We start from the raw sequence: 24,960 nt of genomic DNA, 5'->3' as shown, positions 1-24,960 counted from the left end.
TATTCTGCAGACCCTCTGTTGCATTTTCGTCTTTCTTCAAATAGGTTTAGAATTTCATTTGTCATCCATTCCTTTTTGCTGTTTATTTGAGCTATTGGTAAATGCTTTTCTGCAGTTGCTTTGACACACTTTTGGAATATATCAAATTGTTTTTCACATTTTTCATTATCAGGTTCACTTTGGCTTTGTATCATGAGTGCATTTTCAAATTCTTCTCTCATTTTTGTTTGTATGCCATTGTCTTTGCATAACCTGTAATCCCTCTTTATTCTACCAGCTGTTCTCTGAATAGCTTTAAACTTTATCCTTATTGTACAAACAACTGGGACATGGTCACTGTCTACATCGGCGCCTGGGTAGGTTTTGCAATTTAATATGCCATTTCTGAATCTTGATGATACTGCTATAAAGTCTATCTGGTTCCTTGCTCTGTCCCCTGGTGATTGCCATGTCCAGGTTCTTCTTGGGTGTTGTTGAAACCAGGTGTTTGAAATCATTAATTTATTTGTTCTACACCAATCTGCCCAGATGTTTCCTCGTTCATTTCTGTCTCCGAGTCCATGTGGTCCGATTATGTCACCATCTCTGCCTCTGCCAATCTTAGCATTTAGGTCCCCCATTACCATAAGGACTTCTTGTGATTTACACATTCGTTTTGCTTTGTCTAGTGAATGGTAAAACTCTGTCATATCTGCATCTGTCGCCTCTTCTGTTGGTGCATAAACTTGAATAATATTGGTGTCAACTACAGGTCCTCTTAGCTTAACCAGCAAAACTCTGTCTGAGATTGCTACGTGCCCTTTGTAAAATTTGGTTGATTTTTGGTCTAAGATCATCCCTACTCCTTTTTGGAAAGAGGTTCCACCACTCCATATGATCTTATATGTCATGTTGTTTTCTTGTTTTGACATGGTTCCCTGCTCTTTCCATCTCATCTCTGCCAGGCCAAGAATATTTATTTGGAGCCGTTTCATTTCTTTCAGAATGTTGTTTAGTTTTCCTTTTTGAAAAAAAAAAAAAAAAAAAAAAAAAAAATCCATAAAATAAAATCATTTTTTAAACAATAATATATATATATATATATATATATATATATATATATATATATATATATATATATATATATATATATATATATATATATATATATATATATATATATATATGTTCGACAAATGGATGATGCCAAGTCTGCAAAGATAGATCATCATCAAGCCCTACTGCAACCTCCTCGTGGTGTCGAACGGTAACAGGTCAAGCTGGCCAACTGCAGAGGGCGACAAGAATAGGCAATGCAAACCATTCTTGTAACTTTGCCGAGTTAACTGCATGAATAAGTCCAAAAAGTTAAACGGTGACAGCGTAAAGGGGAGCATGTTTTCACGGAAGACTGCTGCCTCGCTCGGTTGGGAGCGTGATGTTCGTCAGGTCACACCGAATCGTCAGCCAGTTACTAGGCGAAATAAATTTAACAAATGTGACAAAACCAAAATTGGGACATGGAATGTCAGGACCTGTGCACCTCCACTGGAGGTGTACAAAAACGCACCGTTTTTATTTATGCACTTCGTTGGCTCTGCTGGTTGATTAATGAAAATGTTGCTGCTTGAAGCTCGAAGGAAAAAATAACGATAAGTGTTGAATTGTAAGCGTCAATTTAATAGACGATGACATACTGTGGACGTTTCTGATTTCCCCTTTATCAACAAAACACGACGAATAAGACACTAAGGACGAATGAGAGATGCGTAGTGTGAATGGCGTAGATAAGGTAAATAGACATAAACAATGATGGGACAGGAAGTTTTTGAAAAACAACAACTTGATGTCATAAATAGATGAAAACTGTTGAAAACTTAAGTGTTGATCTGAAATCCTTAAAGTAATTAAGTGAATGCATTATTTCAAATGCAATGATTTGAGTAAAAACGCCAAACTGACAACTTTTTACAGTGTCGAAATTGATTGTTTTTTGTGAGTGTGAGTGTCATCGGTACATATTTTATAATATCTGTTTTGACTCAACGAACTTTCAAATTGACTTTAAATTATAAAAGGAAATCATGTTATCTGTTTTTTCCTGTAAAAAGTACATTTCTGATTTTCAAATCTTTCAGTAGAGTTGTGTGCCGTATAATGTTTTTTATTGACTCAAATTCCACAATGTTCTCCATAAGGCTATCTATATTTCTTAAGAAAGGATTTTCAATTACATTGTATTTATTTTCCAACACAGTCTACACGTATTTATATTTCACATTTTAAACTGCATTACACAGTTCCTCCCCGCCTCCCCTCTTTTCACTTAGTTAATTGCACACCTTTTAGAAATAATAATAATAATAATAATAATAATAATAATAATAATAATAATAATAATAATAATAATAATAATAATAATATAATAATAATAATAATAATAATAATAATAATAATAATAATAATAATAATAATAATAATAATAATAATAATAATAATAATAATAATAATAATAATACTAATAAACATATTTATATAGCGCCTTTCGTCGAAACCTCAAAGCGCTTTAAACAAAAGAGAAATACAATTCAACCAAAGTATCAAAACAATCAAGAGCATAAAAGGCATCAATGCATCATCAATATAAATGTCACATACAATACATTGAAAATTCAATTAACTCACTCAATCCTAGAGATTTTTGCTACTTTTCAAAATTGGAAAAAATAATTAAATTAAAAATGAGCATGTACATATATAGTTTTATTCAACTATCATTAACATGCAAAAACTAAAAACATTAGCTTTGATACTACGCCTATAATTTGTCTCAGAAAAATGTAATAATAAATAGGTATGGGGTAAGAGTAACCCGGGTAAACAACGGATATAGTCGGTGTTAGGGTTGAGTGGGTTAAGTAAATATTTCATGAAAACATATATTTTCAGGATTCTTTTTGAAAATGTCTATTGAGCTCGAGAATCTCACAGATTGAGGGAGATCATTCCAAACCGTGGGTCCGAATTTCATAAGAGACCTATCACCAAAATACTTTAGTTTAGTTTTAGGAGATGCTTACAATTTTGAATCGTGGGATCTAAGATCTCTCAGAGGTACGTATGGTTGGAGTAAGTGTTGAATGTATAGAGGGACAGAAGACTCAAATACACCAAAGCAGATAAGGGCTATTTGATATTCAATTCTAGCCCGGACTGGCAGCCAGTGGAGGATTCGAAGCATGTCCTTTGTATCATCGTAATGAGATTTTCCCAGGACTAACCTAGCCGTACAATTCTGTACTCTCTGGAGCTTGTTTATTTTGTTATTAGGGAGACCAGCGAGCAGTGAGTTGCAGTAGTCAAGACGTGACAAGACCAAAGCAGAGACAATTATCTTCAAGGTGTTGAAAGGTAAAAACGACCTCATATGTGATATTCTACGGAGCTCAAAGTACATAATTTTCACATTATTGATTATATGCTGATCCATAGACAAAGAACTATCCAGAATGACACCTAAATTTTTAGCCTTTTCAGAAATAGAAATATCAGAATCAGATATAGTTAGAGTAGGATTTGAAAATTGGAAAGACTTTAATTTAAGCTGAGTTCCTATCAAAACAACTTCAGTTTTGTCTTCATTCAACAATAGCTGATTTGCAAGCATCCAACTTTTGATGGAGTCACAACAATTTTCTAAATGACAGACAAGAGAGGAGAGATCATGAGGAGAAGCAGATTTGTATGGCTGCGTGGCGTCAGCATATATGTGGTAATTAGCAGAATGGGAGCGTATTACACTGCCTAATGGTAAAGTATAAAGGGTATAAAGGATAGGAGCTAAAACCGAACCTTGCTAGACGCCATATTCTAAAATGCTTCTATATGATGACAAGTTGAATAAACAAACGCCTGACAAAAGATCAACGGTGAAAATACAAATTGAAAGAATACTGGGGTGTTAGGAGCTTTTTGTTTATCCATCTTAACTACGCCACTACCACATTATCTCATTCATCTGTGGTGTTTCATTCATCCTGTTTTGTTGATATAGGGGAAACCCGAAACGTTTGTTTGATCTGTTTTTGTAATTAAATTGAAGCTTACATTCAATTTCACATTATTATTTCTTCGAGTTCGAGCAGCAGCATTTACATTAAGTGAATACATTATATTGGGTATGTAGGAGCTTTCGGAATGTATTCCCTTTACTTAACTTATGGAAAAACAAACACCCTAGCACCTTTACTAAGACATGACTAACCCTAATAGAAAAAAATCCTCCGATCTAGATCTAACCCTAATAGAAAAAAAATGATGACAAATTGAATAAATAAACGCCTGACAAAAGATCAACGGTGAAAATACAAATTGAAAGAATACTGGGGATGTAGGAGCTTTCGGAATGTCTCCCCGTTACTTAACTTATGGAAAAACAAACACCCTAGCACCTTTACTAAGACTTATGACTAACCCTAATAGAAAAAAAATCTTTCGATCTCGAGCTAACCCTAATAGAAAAAAAGACACTCGGACTGCATTGCACTACCTTTCAATACTTCACAAATCAAAATGGCGGCTAAAAATCAAAACAATAGTCAAACTCCTTCTGTCAACTTTTGGTTGTTCTTCCTGTCGTAAAAACGCCAAACTGACAACTTTTTACAGTGACAAAATTGGTTGTTTTTGAGAGTGTTAGTGTCGTCGGTACGTATTTTGTGATATCTGTGTGACTCAACGAACTTTCAAACTGACTTTAAATTATAAAAGGAAATCAAGTTATCTGTTTGTCTATCTGTAAAAAATACATTTCTAATTTTCAAATCTTTCAGTAGTGTTGTTTTTTATTGACTCAAATAAGCACAATGTTCTCCACAAGGCTATATTTTTTTAAAGAAAGGATATATATATATATATATATATATATATATATATATATATATATATATATATATATATATATATATATATATATACATATAAATTATAAAAACAAAAACCATGAAATAATAGTGCTCAACTTTAGGATAAAAGGAGCTATTTATAAACATGTGAAAGATAATTAAGGTTGTTTGACTTCTACAACGTTGTTATCCTGATGAGAGCAACGCTCGATAACAACGTTGTAGAAGTCAAACAACCTTAATTATCCTTCAAATGTTTATATATATATATATATATATATATAATATATTATATATATATATGGGTGGGGGGGGGGGGGGCAGTAACGGACCAAATATGCATGTTATAGTCAAACTCCAAATAGCGTAACAACCCATGCAATATCTCTCTGGGCACTATTTATATGTTATGATTTAGACGAGAATTAGGCAATAATCGTTGGTTCGACACAGACCTACATTGTTGAATGAACTTACGTATAAAAGTCATATTTTATAAACACAAAGAACTGCCTCAAGGCTCTAATCATTTTTTAGTGTCAAATTATGTCGCCGGGGTGGATTTTGGGAGTGAAATATCGTTCTCGGTCATTTGGGCCACAATGTGCATAATCATGTCCAAAAAGATGTTATAAACAAAAACTGTTAACTCGTTGATTTCTCTCAGTCTACTGATTGATGAGGATTATAAGTTTTGTTTTATAGACATAACGAACTAAGTTTAATGTGATTGTGTGCGTGTGTGTGTCTGTATGTGTGTGTGTCTGTGTGTGTTTGTGTGTTTGAATGTGTGTGTTTGTGTGTTAGTTGTGTGTGTTAATGTGTGTGTGTATGTGTTTTAATTCTTATGTCGAAAGACAAAGCTTAATTCTAATTAAACTAATATTTTGTCGGTTTCCCGTAAAAATACTCTAGACTATACGGTACTGCGAATGGATGCTCATCTTATTTACATGTTTCGTTTCTATTCAATCTGGTGATGAATTCATTTTCTCTCATACAATTTTAGGGTGACTAAGAGAACTTAGATTCTTTACTTACCTCAAATATATTTGAAGTTCAGTTATCTCGTATTCTCTCGGAGTGAGAAAGAGTATTAGTAGAGATGTGATTGGGATTGGGAATACACGTTTAATTAATTTCAATTTTTGATTTTATCAATTTCACGATCTCTCTTTTTAAAAGAAAAGATTAGATTAATTGATGGTTCATCTCTGGCCTCTTGTGTCTATGCCCGTCAAGCTATGACGTGGATGCCTTTTTTAAACTATTATCTTATAGCCTTCAGTTGTTCAATCAACGTATATGTAATGTGGTATTAAAGATGGAGATTAGATTTTAAAATTTAAGAGAATTTATGTAATAACCCTCCACACCACACGATCGCTTTCCATAGGTTGTCAGTTCCTGCGCGCACCGAATCGCTCTCTTAATTAGAAGTATAGATAGAATGCGGTTGGCCCAGGAGTTCACAACATTGCCATCCGGAAGTATAACGGACCAACACACAAACTCTGTGTAACCATGAACTTTTATAGTCTGGTTAATACAGATTAGTGAGAACAACTCACAAACGCGGATGGCAAAAACAATAACAAAGGCCTGAGTGACGTCATCTCCATACTATCTATATTATATAGAGGTCTGCAGATACTATGATTTCCCCGTGAAAAATTAAATGGAGACATTTAACAGCAATGATTATTGGCTCGTATAGCTGTTTAAGGATATAACATTCACAATACAATAAGTAATGAAAAAACAAGTTTCAGTTCCACTTATAATTGGCAATAAAAGTAAATTAGATTTACTCTGTTATAAATAGTATGGTACATATTTACATGTTTATAATGTTTTATATTTCCATCAGAGGGCAGTAACAAAGGAAAGCAATATTTTTTTTTATTGCTGTGATTCTTAGCAAGTTTGCAGCTGAGGTCCTTAGCTGAACTGACCGTCTCTCTGCTTCAAGTTGTAAATGTGCCGTTTGATTCAATGGTGCGTCTGGACAGTTCTTCCAATGTCCAAACCCGGAAGGGATGAAAATCTGGTTTGATATAAATATAGATAGAATGCGCTTGGCCAAGGAGTTCACAACATTGCCATCCGGAAGTATAACGGACCAACACACAAACTCTGTGTAACCATGAACTTTTATAGTCTGGTTAATACAGTTTAGTGAGAACAACTCACAAACGCGGATGGCAAAAACAATAACAAAGGCCTGAGTGACGTCATCTGCATACTATCTATAAACAGACGGACAGATTTCTCCGTGTTAATCTTCTTTGGCCTGTCCTCCGTACTGGAGTGCCCTCAGTCAGGGAGATTATATATGATATATTATATATATATATATGACGCTAACGCCCAGATAGCATGAAATAAACAACTGATAGAAATTCTAGCCTCAAGAAGTACCGGACTGCGCTAGATAAATAAACTTGCGAAACCATGTTATTAAAAATATGTTCACATTACTTGTAGCAAAGTCATAATGATATCATGTATATCAACTTCATAGGAATAGAGACGTATACGTATGCAGAAAAAGATGTTGATACAGACTGTAGATTAGAAAAAAAGTTAAGAAAGTTAACTCAAAGTAATCCACTCACCCCTTATTAATGAATATCACAAAATTGAGACAGGATAAAAACACGTCTTTTATTGGAGATTTTTTGTAGGAAAGAATGTCTTGTTGTGAGTTGCAGGATTTATAAGGCTGGCATGTCCTGTTAATTCTCATATGATTCTTTGTTTTGAAGACAGGGAGATGGGGAGTGTCTGCCAGATGTTTACACTTTTACTGTACGATATTGGCGGAGTTTGAGCGATTTCTCAAATAGGTGTGAAGATTGCGTCTTCATCACTAGGGACGTAATTGCCTGTCAGCTGGATAATGCCATATCGTTATTTCCACTCGTGACTTTTACATCCAATTTTAAAAATGACATCACTTATCGTATATTTTATTAAAATTGTCAAATAAACATTTAAGTTCTATTATTTTTGAATCGGAAATTTAAAATAAAGTAGATTTTAGCCCAGAAATCAACCGCTGACTGTGAACCGAAGACTCAGAGCCATCTTACGTTAATGCCTATCTCCCGCAGCCCACAGATCCTGAGCATCACTCCAATTTGAACACAGACGATTTTTAAAAAATGCATCGTCTCCTCAGGTTTTGAAATGCAATCCCTTCTTCGGTGTGTCAAAATATTGTGAGAAATACACACTAACTGGGCCTGACTTATTTATGTGTTTGACAAGTGCTTAAGATCTCTCAGGCCTTTTCATATAAGAAATAAATTGTCAAGGGGACAAGAATGAGTAAATGGCAGGAGCTTTTCTGATAGGGTAATGCTTAGTGACGGGTGAACTATCAATTACGGTTCCTCATTTATTTTTGCCTAAGTCATAGACGGTCTGTCTTTAGGTGCTTTCCATGGGATTACAAGCAAGAGCCAAATTTAATTATTAAGCAAAAGCAACAAATAGCAGCCAGATTTTGGGGTTTATTTTTTTCGGGGGGAGGGGGGGGTGGTTGAAAAGAACACGGGTAGTTTGACCGTCTTGCTCTGGTGACTTGGGCAATATCAATATTTTATATTCTAGTCGGTATGAAGGCAGAAATCGTGCGACTGATCTCACGTTTTGTGGAAATGGGGAAATGCTGGTAGAACATTGGAACAATATTCCTGATTCTATAGCCAATAATCTTACAATTCGCTAAATGAGATCACAGAATGTCCACAAGATGTATCAAAATCATATCAAACTTGTAATTCTCGTTATCAATTTAAAAAAAATTGTACTAAATGACAGATTATCACGGAATTGAGAAGTGTTTTCAAACGTTTAAACTTCACAGTTTCAAATTATTTTTTAAAGAATGATTTCATTTGCAAACGTAGTTCGCCGTAGCTGCTACTCAGTTTAGTATCAGGATCAATCATATTTATTCAATCGTGTTGTGTCGTGCTTCAATGCGTTGGCGATCATGGCTGTCCATTCCGTTGATTCTTTCTGTTTCCAGCCGCCATACTGTAACAGTTTGTTCCCCCAGGTGTTCTTTTCCCCTCTAATTTTCCCGCGAATATCACATTATCCAACCATATTTTCTCACACCATACTATATATTCCATTTTCTTATACGGCTATTAATAGCTTGTTTGTCTTTTTGAACTCCATGGAGTGATATTTAAGGCATTCAGCTCATTGTTATTGTTTTCAGACAGCCATTTTTATGAGTAATTCTCACTAAATTGTATCGACCAGACTATAAACGTTTAATGTTACACATAGTCTTGTGTGTTGGTACATAAAAATCCTGCTGACGGATGTTTTGATTATTTTAACTGAGTGCATGGTATCAATAGACTTTAAAATCGTGATAGCAATCAATCAACCAAAACACAAAGCCCAATTCCAAGAACTCTGTAGGGGAACTATTCCTATCGCAATTATCGATCTTCTTGCCTCTCTGAACCTATGAATATATCTATGGTCTATCGATCCTGTGAAATACAACATTGAGATAATGACAACTGAACACTTGGGGGGTGAAACAAAAATGGGACGAAATTAATATCAATAAACAGATAAGTTGATTACAAAATGTCCAACAATGTGTGTGTGTGTGTGTGTGTGTGTGTGTGTGTGTGGGTGGGTGTGTGTGTGTGTGTGTGTGTGTGTGTGTGGGTGGGTGGGTGGGTGGGTGTGTGCGTGGGTGTGTATGTGGATGGGTATGTGAGTGTTTTATAAGTGTATGTGTGTACATGTGTATAGGCCTTTAAACTTAATGCATTCAATTTCCTCCCCTGTTCGTGAATATTTAGTGTGTCATAAACGCTAAACATTTCTGTAATTTACTCACAACAAAATTATGAAGCATCCCAGCAAGCGTGTAACCAAAAACGTTTATATTACTATTCAAATATTTATTTAGTGAGAACTGATAATCCAAATGTGTTCTTATTACAATAACAAAAAAAAACTACGTATGTTGTTTCACTTTTAGAGAGGAAATAGACAGGTATGATAAGATAAGATAAGATAATATATACTTTATTCATAAAAAATGGAAATTCGCTTACAGACGTGGCATGCATGAAAATGTATAAACACAAAGTTGAGAATCTATGGCGACAGATTATAATATATATATATATATATATATATATATATATATATATATATATATATATATATATATAATATATGCAATGTACAAAAATGTAAAAATAAACAACCAAGAACCAATAGCAATACTTTATATATTAATTTGAGAAATTGAGCTAGGCCATACCTCTGGCCATTAGTCCGAGCTTGTGTGTGTGTATTTAAAAGATAGTATTTAATTTAAATAACAGTTGCGCGTTAAAAATTCGAACACCATGTGGCAAAAATAAATTCAGCTGACGTGTTGTCTTTGTTTTTATAGATATAAGGTAGATAACCACGCCTCTCGGACAATCGTCATAATGTAAACAATAGCAATAATTGGTAGACACAGCAAACTACACAGGTTTTACCATAGATTGTGTGTGTTTAAGTAAAATACCCACTGTTCTACCGCTTGATCAATTGAGTCAACACAGAAAACTATATGCACATTTAAACGTTCATAATCTGATTTTAGAACTATAAGTTTAATAAGCCACATCAACAAAATACTGTTGCGTATAATTATCAACAGGCTAAGGAATAAGATTAACCCCGAAATCGCAGAAGAACAATATGGATTCCAACCTGACAGAGGGACAAGGAACGCAATATACCTCCTCCGTGTTTTAAGTGAAAGAGCTATACAGGTTCAGACCCCACTATACCTCTGTTTTGTCGACTACAAAAAAGCTTTGATAGAGTACGCCACGAAGAAATACTAAAACAACTGCACTCCATTGGCGCTGATGAGAAAGACCTCAGACTCATGCAAACATTATACTACACCCAGCAGGCATCTATCAAAATCGGAAACTCTACAGGAAATTCCATTCCTATTAAGAAAGGAGTCCGTCAAGGGTGTGTTGCCTCACCAGATCTGTTTAATCTATACCAAGAAACAATCATGAGGGGCATAACTAATATGGAGGGAATAAAAGTAGGAGGTCACAACATAAATAATATAAGATACGGAGACGATACGGTACTCATTGCAACATCAGAAATCCAACTTCAAAAGATTGTTGACAAAGTGGTAGTAGATAGTGAAGCCAAGGGAATGGAAGTGAATATCACCAAAACGGAATGCATGGTAATACAGAAAACCCCCGAAAACAACAACACCTGCAATATAACGATTCACGGCGAGCAACTTACCAACGTAGAAAGTTTTAAATACCTAGGTTCAATAGTGACAACAGATGGAAGATGTAACCGAGACATACGAGCAAGAATAACTCAAGCCAAACAGGCCTTCATGGACCTGGGAAACATTTTGAAAAACAAACAGATGTCGTTCGGGATTAGATTCCGAGTCTTGAAGTGCTACGTGTGGCCAATCTTGTTATACGGATGCGAAAGCTGGACTACAAATGCAGAAACACAAAAGAACATTGAAGCTTTTGAAATGTGGTGCTTGAGAAGGATGCAGAGAATATCGTATACTGCACACAAAACGAACGAAGAAGTGCTAAAACAAACATACCAACAAAGGAAACTAATGCCCTTAATAGCGGATCGACAACTATCCTTTTTCGGACACATAGTAAGGAAAGATAAAAATGAATACCTGGCAAGTTGTGGAAAAATACCTGGTAAACGCGCCCGGGGGAGACAAAGAAAAACACTCATAGACCAACTGAAGGGCTTCACCAACCTAACAATCCAAGAGCTGTTTGAAAAAGCAAGAGACAGGGAGGAATGGAGAGAGATAATTCATGCAGTATCCGAAGCCTGGACAAGGCATGGAACCTAGAGGAGGAATCTGATCGAGAAAATCGTGTGATAACTAGTCACCCATTTGGCGGTAAAAAACCCAATAACAATGATCAGAGAGTTTGATTTCATTCACGTTACTGTTTATAAACAACAAGATATGAAGTGAGTAGAAAAGTGCCAGAAGACAATAGAGAATAAATTTTTTTTCGCGGCGGTGGTGGGGTTTGAACCTGCCACCTTATTGGTACGACAACTCCGCCTGGCAGGTGAGAGCGTGGCTCTACCGTGTGAGCTATCCACGAACACAAAATATTCGTTTCAAACCCAAAGTCATTTCTAGATCCCTCTCTCACACCCACTTCTTGAGATCGCCGATTCGTTCACCACCATCGCGAAATAATTTTGACCAGCAGTTAAGCTTAATAGCCAATATTCTCATCACAAACATATAACATAGAAACGATTGAGACATTGAGTATGCTCCGGTGTATGGGGTGAATTTTTTAATTCAGAAAAGTGAGTGGAGCAGGCACTTATGTTGGTAACAACAAGATATGAAGTGAGTAGAAAAGTGCCAGAAGACAATAGAGAATCTTGTTGTTACCAACATAAGTGCCTGCTCCACTCACTTTTCTGAATTAAAAAATTCACCCCATACACCGGAGCATACTCAATGTCTCAATCGTTTCTATGTTATATGTTTGTGATGAGAATATTGGCTATTAAGCTTAACTGCTGGTCAAAATTATTTCGCGATGGTGGTGAACGAATCGGCGATCTCAAGAAGTGGGTGAGAGAGGGATCTAGAAATGACTTTGGGTTTGAAACGAATATTTTGTGTTCGTGGATAGCTCACAGGGTAGAGCCACGCTCTCACCTGCCAGGCGGAGTTGTCGTACCAATAAGGTCGCAGGTTCAAACCCCACCACCGCCGCGAAAAAAATTTTTATTCTCTATTGTCTTCTGGCACTTTTCTACTCACTTCATATCTTGTTGTTACCAACATAAGTGCCTGCTCCACTCACTTTTCTGTTTATAAACAACCAACTTTGTTTGTCCGAGCACGTGTGAGGGTGTGTGACAAATTCAATGTTTTGATTGATAAAAAAATGTACTGGTTAATTGAAAGAAATTTTAATTCCGAGACAAAAACGTCCGCGTCCGATTCCTGTACGATTCGGCAACTAAAACGAGTGAGTTGCACTCACTTTGTTTTGATGAGCTTTTAGGAGCTTGCGCAATATCCACTAAATGTGCTCGAAGCGCTTTACAAGGGGTCCCTGGCCAACAGCAACATTTAACATTTAGGACGGGACATGTTGTGCTAAAACAAGAGACTCACTGAGAGGAAAAGTCAAATGGAAGGCAAAACGGACCGGAGTGGACATTAAATGCACTCAGTTTAAAGACTAGGTAAGCCATTTTATAAACAAAATTCAATGTATGCTTGAGAACAGGATATAGGCATTTACGAGTATTGCACAAGTTGCACTATTCCGCCCCTCTCCCTAAATAGCAACGCGTAATGATATCATGTTTTCAATAATAGTTTGCGACGTCAGATAATAAATCGTTAAATGTCATTTAAAATGTGAAAAAAGTCACACAAAAACCAAAAATAGCCGGCATATGTCTAGACCAGCAATTTTCTAGTGCCAGATAATTTTAGATTAAGTGCCAAACAAAATTTACTGATGCCAAATTATAGAGGCATCACATTTTCTAGTAAATGCCGTAAAAGTGGATAACAATCTTGAATTGCTGCTTATCCCATTTCCATGGTTGGTGTCTAGACAAGACCTTTGTTTATTGTTTAACCCTCTCCTTACCACCGACAACAAAATCGTCACATTTGTTACGACACAAAATACATTTTTTCTTATTCAGATATAGTCTATTTTGTACATCACAAACTTTGAAGAATGATTATTGTTTAATTAATAAGAACATAAAGTTGTTTTGTAGAGAGATTGTTTGACTTAAAAAAACAACAATTGTTCTGTTTGGTAAGCCTGCCATTTTTGGGAGAATACTGAAAATGACCAATAAGGAGAGAGAGTGACCATTTATAAATGTGCATTAAAACTACCAACTTGGCATTTGCTAGTGACGTCTCAGCTCTGATTATAGGGGAATCCCCTTGGACTAGCCATGTGTAACTAGAATTCTTTTAAAAAAGAAGCATTTTTTTTCAAATTAATTATTGATTATAAAATATCTAAGAATAATACTTTGAATGGTGAAGTAAAGGTATTCTGACATGGGTTTGGATTGATTAAATTCGTCAGATTTTTATATCGCGCAATTAAAAACAAAAACAACAACTCATTTAATAAATCTAAACCCGTGAAAGAATCCTAAAGGACTGCATGGAGCCGAAAAATGATTTTCCATAGGAGGTTTGCCATTGGAAATAATGAAGCACTGTGAAGCGAATTGAACATGGTAAATCCACTGAGATACATAAACATAAAAATTGAGCTTTTATATAGATCAATATCCACTAAACGTGCTCAAAGCGCTTAACAAGGGTCTCTAGCCAACAGCAACACTTAACACGTAGGATGAGACATGACGCCTGTTAGGCGATATTACAATTTTTCGGACCTCGCTGTTAACGCTGCTAGCTACTCATTTTACACCTGAGTACGTTGAGAGAATGTGAGTAAAGAGTCTTTTCCAAGGACTCAACTATGCGCCTAGCGAGGCTTGAACCTTTGGACCTAAGGATCCGAAAGCGAGTGTCATACCACTAGATCACATAGTCACATAAAGGTTGTCTTTGTCGTTATATCGTTTGAAGAAATACCAAGAGAAATCCGATTAACTTCCTGGTACGGAGGACTATTATTATTCTTGATCATAATATAATATCATTTCATATTCTAATGAAGGGCTTACAATTGAGTCAATCATTCCTTCTATAGTGATTACGATTAGTGGATTTTGCGCTATATAAAAGCTCATTTTTTATGTAGGATTTATTCATTAAGTTACGTTGTCAAGTACTTGGAAACTGGTCTTTGAACGAAAAACTTTTGTTGCCATTTTCATCATCATTCCAATTTTATAAATAAATATAAATATAATAAGTGAGATTTTATGAAACGCAAAATCCACTAAACGTGCTCAAAGCGCTTTACAAAGGGTCCATGGTTTACTCCCCACTGTTGTCCACTTCCCACAACTTTGTTGGGTTTTAGCGGATTTTGGCGGTTTACAGCGGATGTTGTAAAAACGACACACCCCAGCAACACGTAACATATAGAAGAGGCATGACACCTGTTAGGCAGGCGAAATTACATTTTTTTTTTGGACAACGCTGTTGACGGCCATGTACTAATTTTACACTTGAATAAGCCGACTGAATGTGGGTAAAGAGCCTTTTCCAAGGATTCAACTATGCGTCGAGCGGAGCTCTAACCCATGACCTTCCGATCCGAAAGCTGCTTGAAGTCTTCTATACCTTGTTAATTTGTTACTTTCATTCTCAAGCCCTGTTTGGAATCTGCCAATGATTACTGTCAAGAATCTAAAGGTGGATTCAAGGCCTTTTGATAGTAGACATTTCATTCTATCCCTATATAACATACCAAAAATACTTCTACTACCTATTTCCTTAAATAAAAAAAAATTCTTACTATCTGTCGAGTTGTCGGGAACTTTAAACAAACTATAACAGGGTAAAAGAGGCACCGGACGACTTATGTCTTTGAGGAAAACTATCCAACTTCTATTTGTCTATTCCTACTTGTCACGTCTCTCCTACATAGACGCGACATTTCCAATGACCCAATTGATTTTCTCATGTCTTGAATAATGAGTCGAGCCCATGCATTTTGAACTAACTCTTTTATCTCTGTGTGTAGAACGTTATAACACACGTCTAAACCATCAGTGGCATCAGTGCATTGTTTAATGCAGTCGTAGACGAAACATTTCAAGTAGATTGCTCAAATACAAGATAAGATAAGATAAGATATACTTTATTGATCCTGAATGGCATTTATTATGATTTTACACATCATTCATCGTTTATTAGCACAGATTTATACAATGTCATGAACTAATTGATGAAAATACGAAGCTAATTAAAAGCAAAATAAACATTAAATATAATAAAATAACATAAAATATTCATAAAATATACAGCAGTTACAAGCAATGCTATAAAAATTGGACATGAAGGTAGAGTAGAGTTGTAATAATGGATTTGTAATGTAACTAGAATTTTTAAAATAGATTGTGAAAGATTACACATAGCCAACGCAGGTTGATAAAAAGTTAAAAAAAAAAGCATGGTACGTAGTTATTTAAAGTTTTTGACATTCTTATAATTGTCTACTGTATGTCTAGACTTCGTTCCATTAGATTACGGATACCAGGATTTTTCTTTTGTTTGTATTGACGTATTAAGTCCAAAATGGTTTGAGTTAAGAATATCTTTCGTGCATCTCTGCCGACCGAATGTCTGATCCCTTGTGCCAGCTAGCATGCTAGTTTTATTTCCAACAAGGCAGGGATGACCGTCATAGAATATTTCCGTGACTGTTAAAAATAAATGTATTACTTGTCCAATGGGAAGAGCTCTTCAAAGATATAAATAGATAAATACAACCCCCCCCCCCCCCCCCCGCCCCCTTCTCACCCCTCTTGAAAATTTTATCATCACTTGAACGAATCAATGCAGTTATGTCATTCTATTTTCATTATCGTATTACAAAATACATAGGGCGCCCATCAAAGTTTACAAGCCATTACAAACCCAGCAATAATTATCGTAGTCGAATGCCGATGAATAAGCTCTTATAAGCTCTTGTGTAAAAGAATTGTATTGTGTTCAAAACACATTAACACACGCTGGTAACCACACCCACAACAACGCACACACAGACACACACACACAACACAGACACACTGGTAGACACAATGTAGATAAGCATTTTTGTTATGCCCCCCCCCCCCCACCGTTCTTCTCCCTTTTTATAAATGATATATTTTTATTTTTATTTTCTATCGTAATTGTTATGCAGTTATTTATCCATTTCATTTGGAGTTACGAGTAAATGCCGTATGCGAACACAACATTAAGTCAGCACAAAGGTATAGTTAATGATGTAGAGGTAGTGCGGCTATGTGGTCTTGTGGTATGACACACTCGACCTCGGATCGGAAGGTCCTGGGTTCGAGCCCGCTCGGCGCATATTTGAGTCCTTGGAAAAGGCTCTTTACTCACATTCTCCCACCGTGCTCAGGTGTAAAATGAGTACCTGGCCGTGAACAACTTTGTCTCTGTCGGAAAAAATTTTAATATCGCCTAACAGGAATAATGTCCCGTTCTACATGTTACGTGTTGCTGTTAGTCAGGGACCCCTTGTAAAGCGCCTTGAGCACGTTTAGTGGATATTGCGCTATTTTAAAAAAAAGCTAAATTGTTAAAAAATCTCAATTAAATAAATGATAACTCCGAGAAAGGATTGAAGATCTAGATTTTATATTGCGCAATCTGAGCTTAATTTTATCAAACGATTGATATGAACACAGCATGGTGAAGCGCATTGGGTATGGTAAATCCACATTTAAGGGGTATGAAACCAGCAACAACAAACAACACTAAATATCTCGTAAGAACCATGTTCGCTACATAGTGCTGCAGTAATGTGAACTAGTTCAAAACTCGAAACATAACATTTTAAGTCATATCATTACAAAATCACCAAACCGCCAAACCCGTTAGGTAATTTTGTGTAAAGTTTTTTTTTCCTAAGACTCAGCGTCAAAGCTTGGTAATAAGACCTCATATACACAGTTCCGCAAGCTTAACCCTCTCCTTACCAACGATAGGAAAATCGTCCTATTCGTTACGAAATACAATCAACATTTTTCTTATTCAAATTTTTGTTGTACACCATCAAAATAAAAGAAAATGACCAGTGTGTTGTAGAGCCTGTTTTGCTACAGAAGGTATTTATCGCAAGAACCTACTGCTCTTGTGTTTGAGTGATAAAAAATATATTTTTGCTTTAGTTGGATGTAACGTTTTGGGGAAAATCCTGAAATTGGCTGGTAAGGAGAGAGTTAAAGGGACCATTCTCCCACATCCAAGAAGCAATACATTTGGATCCATTAATACACAGTATGTGATCGGCCACCCATTGCCTCTAATCTGGCTGTGAGTCGAGTTGAAAAAAATCAGAAATTAGGATTACTTTATCATTGCTGCGTTATAACCAAAGTAACTATTCTTGCTCTTGAATAAAGTATATAAAACGAATTCAAGACTTTATACTCGCAATTATAAATTCATTTTTGTTTCAATCGTACCTAACTCACTCTGACATGATACCGTTCTGAGGCCATAAACAAAGCTGCTCGTATAGTTACAAGTACTAAGCCTTGGGACAATAATATAAGACCAGTCCTTAAGTCACTACACTGGCTTCCAAAAGAGAAAAGAATCAAATACAAAATCGCATGTTTTGCTTACAATTGCCTTCACCATACATCACATGAATACCTTCCATGCCTTGTCGGTGCATATAAACCAACTCGATCTCTGCGATCCGGCAGTTCTTCGCTAATGGAGAAAAACATCCCAAGAACAGTTTGCTGAGCGTGGTTTTGCATTTTCGGCTACAAACGTATGGAATTCTTTACCACCTAAAAACCGACAATTTGAACGTCTACCAGTCTTCAAACGGCATTTAAAAACCGCTTTTCTATTCTGCTTATCGTGATTCTATGTGAATTTCAAACAAGGTGTGTGTGTGTGTGTGTGTGTGTGTGTGTGTGGGTGTGTGTGTGTGTGTGTGACTTTGTAGTGATTTGGTAGTCGAATGAATGAACATGTGTGATACTAAAAAAAAAAAGTATTGTAAAGCACCCCTGAGCACTATTTATGGATATTGGCGCTATATCAATATAATAATAATAATAATAATAATAATAATAATAATAATAATAATAATAATAATAATAATAATAATAATAATAATAATAATAATAATAATAATAATAACAATAATGATACTTCAAGTACCAAGTTTATGCCAGACATCGGTGATCATGGTACGCCATTCATCTCTCTGATCAGATAACCTCAGAAAAATAATATTACTCTTCTCTTTCTTTGTCACCCGGCTGTTCAAACAATTCAAATATGTTTTTCTTAGTCTACCTTTACGCTTTTTACCTTCTATCTTTCCTGTGAGAACAAGATGTTCAATACATTTATGTCGATTTAGGTGCCCTAAAAATTGCATTTGTCTTTTTCTTATTGTACGAATTAATAACCTTTTTTGTTTCAACTTGCTCTAATACTTCTTCATTTCTTCATGTCCCGTCCTACATGTTAAATGTTGCTGTTGACCAGGGACCCCTTGTAAAGCGCTTTGAGCATATTTAGTGGATATTGCGCTATATAAAGCTCAATTTTTTTTTTCATTCTTCATTGAACTGGAGGCATCAGAAATAATAATAATAATAATAATAATAATAATAATAATAATAATAATAATAATAATAATAATAATAATAATAATAATAATAATAATAATAATAATAATAATAATAATAATAATAATAATGATAATAATAATAATAATAATAAAAAAAAATAAAAAAAATTATAATAATAATAATAATCATAATAATAATAATAATCATTTTTGTCACGAAGCAATGATGTTAATTAAAAACACTTTATGTCATAACAATCAGTGACATTAAATGGTTTTTCTATACGGCATCAAAGAACCAGCAATTGAAGTGAGACGTGGTTACTTCTGTAAGGAGAGTCGGGAGGAATGCCAAAGCTTTATTTCATTACTTCTATGAAATAAATATATTGCGTTCTCTCAGTGGGTGTGAAGACTTTGTCCTTTGGATTTCCCACGAGCCTTTTGTTATGTTAGATAAAACCCACATTTATTTAAAGTTATTATGTTCCTTGACTTTAAATGCGTCATAGTAATAATCATGATGTAAACGTTGCTCGAAGAAATAAATAACAATGTGAAATTGAATGTAAGCTTCAATTTGATTACGAAAACAGATAGAATGGACGTTTCGGGCTTTCCCTTTATCAACAAACAGGATGAATGAAACACTACATATGAATGAGATGATGTGGTAGTGTTGTTAACAACGCCACTACCACCTCATCTCATTCATCTGCAGTGTTTGTTGATTGAGGGGAAACCCGAACCGTCCATTCTATCTGTTTTCGTAATCAAATTGAAGCTTAACATTCAATTTCACATTATTATTATTATTATAATTATTATTATTATTATTATTATTATTATTATTATTATTATTATTATTATTATTATTATTATTATTATTATTATTATTATATTATTATTATTATTATTAATTATTATTATTATTATTATTATTATTATTATTATTATTATTATTATTATTATTATTATTATTCTTCTTCTTCTTCTTCTTCTTCTTCTTCTTCTTCTTCTTCTTCTTCTTCTTCTTCTTCTTATTATTATTATTATTATTATTATTATTATTATTATTATTATTATAATAATAATAATAATAATAATAATAATAATAATATTATATATTATTATTATTATTATTATTATTATTATTATTATTATTATTATTATTATTATTATTATTATTATTATTATTATTATTATTGTACGTATTGGTGGTATTACGATTATTGTACTTTTTTTTTTGGTGGTTATTAATTGTAAAAGTTTATTATTTGGTTCCATTTACCATTTGTTTCCACTTTCATGTATGTTGTCATCAAATTGTGTGATTTATTGGCGAAAGCCTAAGATTGAATAAACTTGAAACTTGAAAACTTGAATTGTTATTCATAGCAATAATATTTCGTCAAGACTTACCATTTATCTGGTGTTCTCTTCTTGAGCTTTTTTCATATAACGTAATATCCTCTTAACTTATTCAAAGCGATTTACAAGGGGTCCCTAGCCAAAAGCAACAATTTACATGTAGGATGAGACACGACGCCTGTTAGGCGATTTTATATTTTATTCGGACAGCGACAACAACTGGTCAGGTACTCATTTTACACCTGAATACGGTGAGAGAATTTGACGACATACAGATATTCCGATTGTTTGATTTTTATATCATAGCTGTGTTGAATGGATGGTTGCTTCATTGTGTGTCTATGTAGTTTAGTGCTATGCCACTCGCTACTGGACCAGGAGGTTCTGTGTTCGAAACCCGATCGGCATATAGTTGAGTCCTTGAAAAAGGCTCTTCACAATCGGAATATCTGCATTTCGTAAACTTTCAAAATATATAAGGCATTGAGGAAAATAAGGTAACAAATATTTCTAAATTAAATAGAACTCTTTTTCAAATGGAATTGCAAATAAATTGATATAAAACAATCAGATACTTTTTAAAATTATTATTCAAGAAAAATGTTGTGTTAATTGACTATATAAATAACAATGTGAAATTGAATTATAGCTTCAATTTAATATACGAAAACAGGTAAAATGGACGTTTCGGGTTTCCTCTTTATCCACAAAACAGAATGAATGAAACACTATCGATGAATGAGATAATGTAGACGTGGCGTTGTTAAAACGAATGAGAGAGAGAGGGAGAAAGAAAGAAAGAGAGAGAGAGAGAGAGAGAGAGAGAGAGAGAGAGAGAGAGAGAGAAATTGAGAGAGAGAGAGAGAAAGAGAGAAAGAGAGAGAGATAGACACACACAGACACACACACACACACACACACACACACACAGAGAGAGAGAGAGAGAGAGAGAGAGAGAGAGAGAGAGAGAGAGAGAGAAAATATATATAGAGAGAGAAAGAGAGAGAGGTAGAGAGAGAGATAGATAGATAGATAGATAGAGAGAGAGAGAGAGAGAGAGAGAGAGAGAGAGAGAGAGAGAGAGAGAGAGAGAGAGAGGGAATTCACCATCCAAATCATTGTAATAGAAACCTAACAAATTCCAAAGTTCCACACATAGGTAGTTAGTACAGCCAGGATTGGCCAAGCCTCTACCAATGAAATATATTCAATTCTGCATAGCACAAAACATGATAATCTTTTGGCCGTCGGATCATGACTATTCTTGTGGTCACTCGTGCGTGAAAAAGGGGGATCCCCTTTGTCTTTCGAGGAACTGTGGTACAGTAACCCTTTCTTGGTCAACGTGTATTTAAGTGCTAAGAGCCCTGTCTGTATTTTTACTTCCAAGTAGTACAAATTTATATCTTATTTCTCTGACTATTTTTCATTTATCCACGATCTCATTCTAAATTCTGATTCTTGTTTTACTCTTTTAGTCCTTCTAAGGCTCTCTTTCGGATTTTGGAATTACCAACGAAAGAGTGAAAATGGAGAGGCTTCGTATGGGAACAAAACAGACAATGGACGTTTAGGGCACAAGCCCTTCGTCCGGAGATCAAATAAACGTCGAAAACAAATAGAATAAAATGCAAAATAACACACACGTAAAATGATTATTGCAATATTTTTGAAAAGAAAAAATAATTAGGGGGGCGGGGGAAGGAGCACTGTCTGTGTCAACACCGATTGCTGACATTTAATCGAGCTGTGTTCTGCGAGTCTGTTTGTCTGTCCGTCTTTATTAGTGTAGTTGATTATACTTGCTAAATCAGATAAACAGAAATCTATTCTTATAGAATTTTGCCTGATAGAAATCCCTCAAACCTAGCAAAATTAAATAAGATTTACGATTAAACCATTTGGATTGTTCGTGAATCGAACGTTTAGTGAAAGGAAAACATCCGGTTTGACGCTAATAATAGTCACCAATTATTATTATTATTATTATTATTATTATTATTATTATTATTATTATTATTATTATTATTATTATTATTATTATTATTATTATATTATTATTATTATTATTTATTATTATTATTATTATTATTATTATTATTATTATATATTATTATTATATTATTATTATATTTAATATAACTTATTATTATTATTATTATTATTATATATTTATTATTATTATTTGTTTTTTATTATTATTATTATATTTATTATTAATTATTATTATCATTATTATTATTATTATTATTATTATTATTATTAATTATTATTATTATATTATTTATTATCATCATCATTATTGTTATTATCATATCATACCTTCAATGTAGATGACATCAGCAACTTTTGTGTAGAAGCGAACCTTAGTATAATTAAAGTGAAGGTTATGAGTTAATTCATATATTATAACATAACAAAGGTATTCATTATTGATTTATAAACAGCAATTATACACAGCAATCATACAAAGTCTGGTAGAAATAATATTTTTACGAATCGACAGTTAATTGCGATCTCAGATTATAAGAGTGATACGTTTTTATGGTAGTTTTTGATCTTCGGAATGAAACAATAAGTTCCAATACATTCTTGGAAAAAAGGGAACGGCATTGGCTTCTGAATGAAGTTACAATGGTTTGGAATATTGAAGTGGCAAGCTGTTGTTGGGCTATGTGGTATGACACTCGCTTTCTAATCTGGAATAAAATTGATATATTAGCGGGGCATAGACGTGCTTGTTCAGAGTCAATAATTTCTCATTTTTGGTCAAAAATCGAGTAAATTAATTCTAATTATATCTAATAATATTTCTCATCTAATGATAGCCAAAAAGTACAAATTTTTTTCACTTTATGGATTAGCTCTTACCAACTTTTATAGGCAACACTTATTTTAGTTTTTGAAGGAAAACAAAACAGTCAATGTGAGTAAATAAGAGGATATTTTATGGAGGTAACTGTGGCCTCTGTTAGCAGAAAAAAGATAATCATTTCACATTGGATTGTTTATCCTAGAAATAAAATGTTTAAAAAAGAATTAAGTTCACATTTTTGTTTGAAATTAATGTTAAAAATAATATTTGGGTAAATTATGGGATTTAAGTTTTAAATGTTCAAAAGCATTTAATACATCTTTTATCAAACACACAATTTCAAAATAACGTCAGCCATTTTTTATTTTGTAAACTCTTAAGTTGTATCGTGTTATTGATAGAAAAGGTTCTTGGTTAAAGTATCATTAGAAATAAGTGGTAAACATTAAATAGGATAATATACAGCAACAAAAATAAAATCATTATTAGAACTATTACTACCAATGCCACTACTGCTACTACTACTACTACTACTACTACTACTACTACTACTACTACTACTACTACTACTACTACTACTACTACTACTACTAATAATACTACAACTAGTACTACAACTACTACCACCAGTACTACTACTACAACTACTACTACTACTACTACTACTACTACTACTACTACTACTACTTCTACTACTACTACTACTACAACTAGTACTACAACTACTACCACCAGTACTACTACTCTACATACTATACTACTACTACTACACTACTACTACTACTACTACTACTACTACTACTACTACTACACTACTACTACTACTACTACTACATACTACTACTACTACTACTACTACTACTACACTACTACTACTACTACTACTACTACTACTACTACTACTAACTACTACTACTACTACTCCTACTACTACTACTACAACAACTACTACTACTACTACTACTACTACTACTACTACTACTACTACTACTACTACTATTACTACTACTGCTACTTCTACTACTTTGACTAAACTTATTTTTTCTTGCTTTATGATTTAAGCCACTTATTCAAACTAAATATCGTCTTTGTGTGTGTGTGTGTGTGTGTATGTGTGTATGTTTGTGTGTGTGTGTATGAGTGAGTGTAAACATTTATAATATTATTATATTTTATCTAAACACAATATGTCTCGAATAATAATCGCCCCCATTATTATTGCCAAGACCTATTATTATATCCCTGCTGAAAAGAACTCGTGTCATGACTTTGACCTTTCCCCTTTCCCTTCCTCTTATTCCAAGAAAACCTACCCGATCGGGCGTTGAAGACCAGCAGGGCGTAACGAGTCGTTCTGGGTAAATAAATACCGTGTGTCTTTTTAGAATTCCATTGAATGCTAGTGAGTCCGTGACAGTTGACAGGATACCGTTTTTAAAATATTCTGGAAATTTCATCTGTGACAAAATGTATTTTAAACTATTACTGATTTTTGTTTTTGTTTTATGAGAGTCTTTAAGTAAAGCGAGAGTGTTGTTAATGTTATATT

The 24,960-nt window shown here is 34.1% G+C and overlaps 1 protein-coding gene across 8 annotated transcripts in view; it reads left to right on the top strand.

Annotated features, from left to right (window-relative positions):
• LOC144958104 (uncharacterized) overlaps positions 1–24,960 on the top strand; it is a 179,867-nt gene that overhangs the window by 3,681 nt on the left and 151,226 nt on the right. For 3 of the 8 annotated variants that reach the window (XM_078889762.1, XM_078889757.1, XM_078889764.1), the window contains exon 1: positions 24,785–24,880. The exons of 1 other annotated variant lie outside the window; for it this stretch is intronic. The gene's annotated coding sequence lies outside the window, so the exon portion shown is untranslated. Of the gene's footprint in view, positions 1–9,641; positions 9,922–12,777; positions 13,182–24,767 lie in introns of those variants that run through there. 4 more of the 8 variants (XM_078889763.1, XM_078889758.1, XM_078889761.1 and 1 more) reach the window with 3 other exon arrangements.

Source organism: Berghia stephanieae, chromosome 12 (assembly GCF_034508935.2).
Source record: "Berghia stephanieae isolate SIO BIC M18660-M18661 chromosome 12, UCSD_Bste_1.3, whole genome shotgun sequence".
In the NCBI taxonomy this organism is placed as follows: Eukaryota; Metazoa; Mollusca; class Gastropoda; order Nudibranchia; family Aeolidiidae; genus Berghia; species Berghia stephanieae.
The sequence above is the reverse complement of the archived record's forward strand: the minus strand, read 5'-3'. Positions and strand labels throughout refer to the sequence as shown.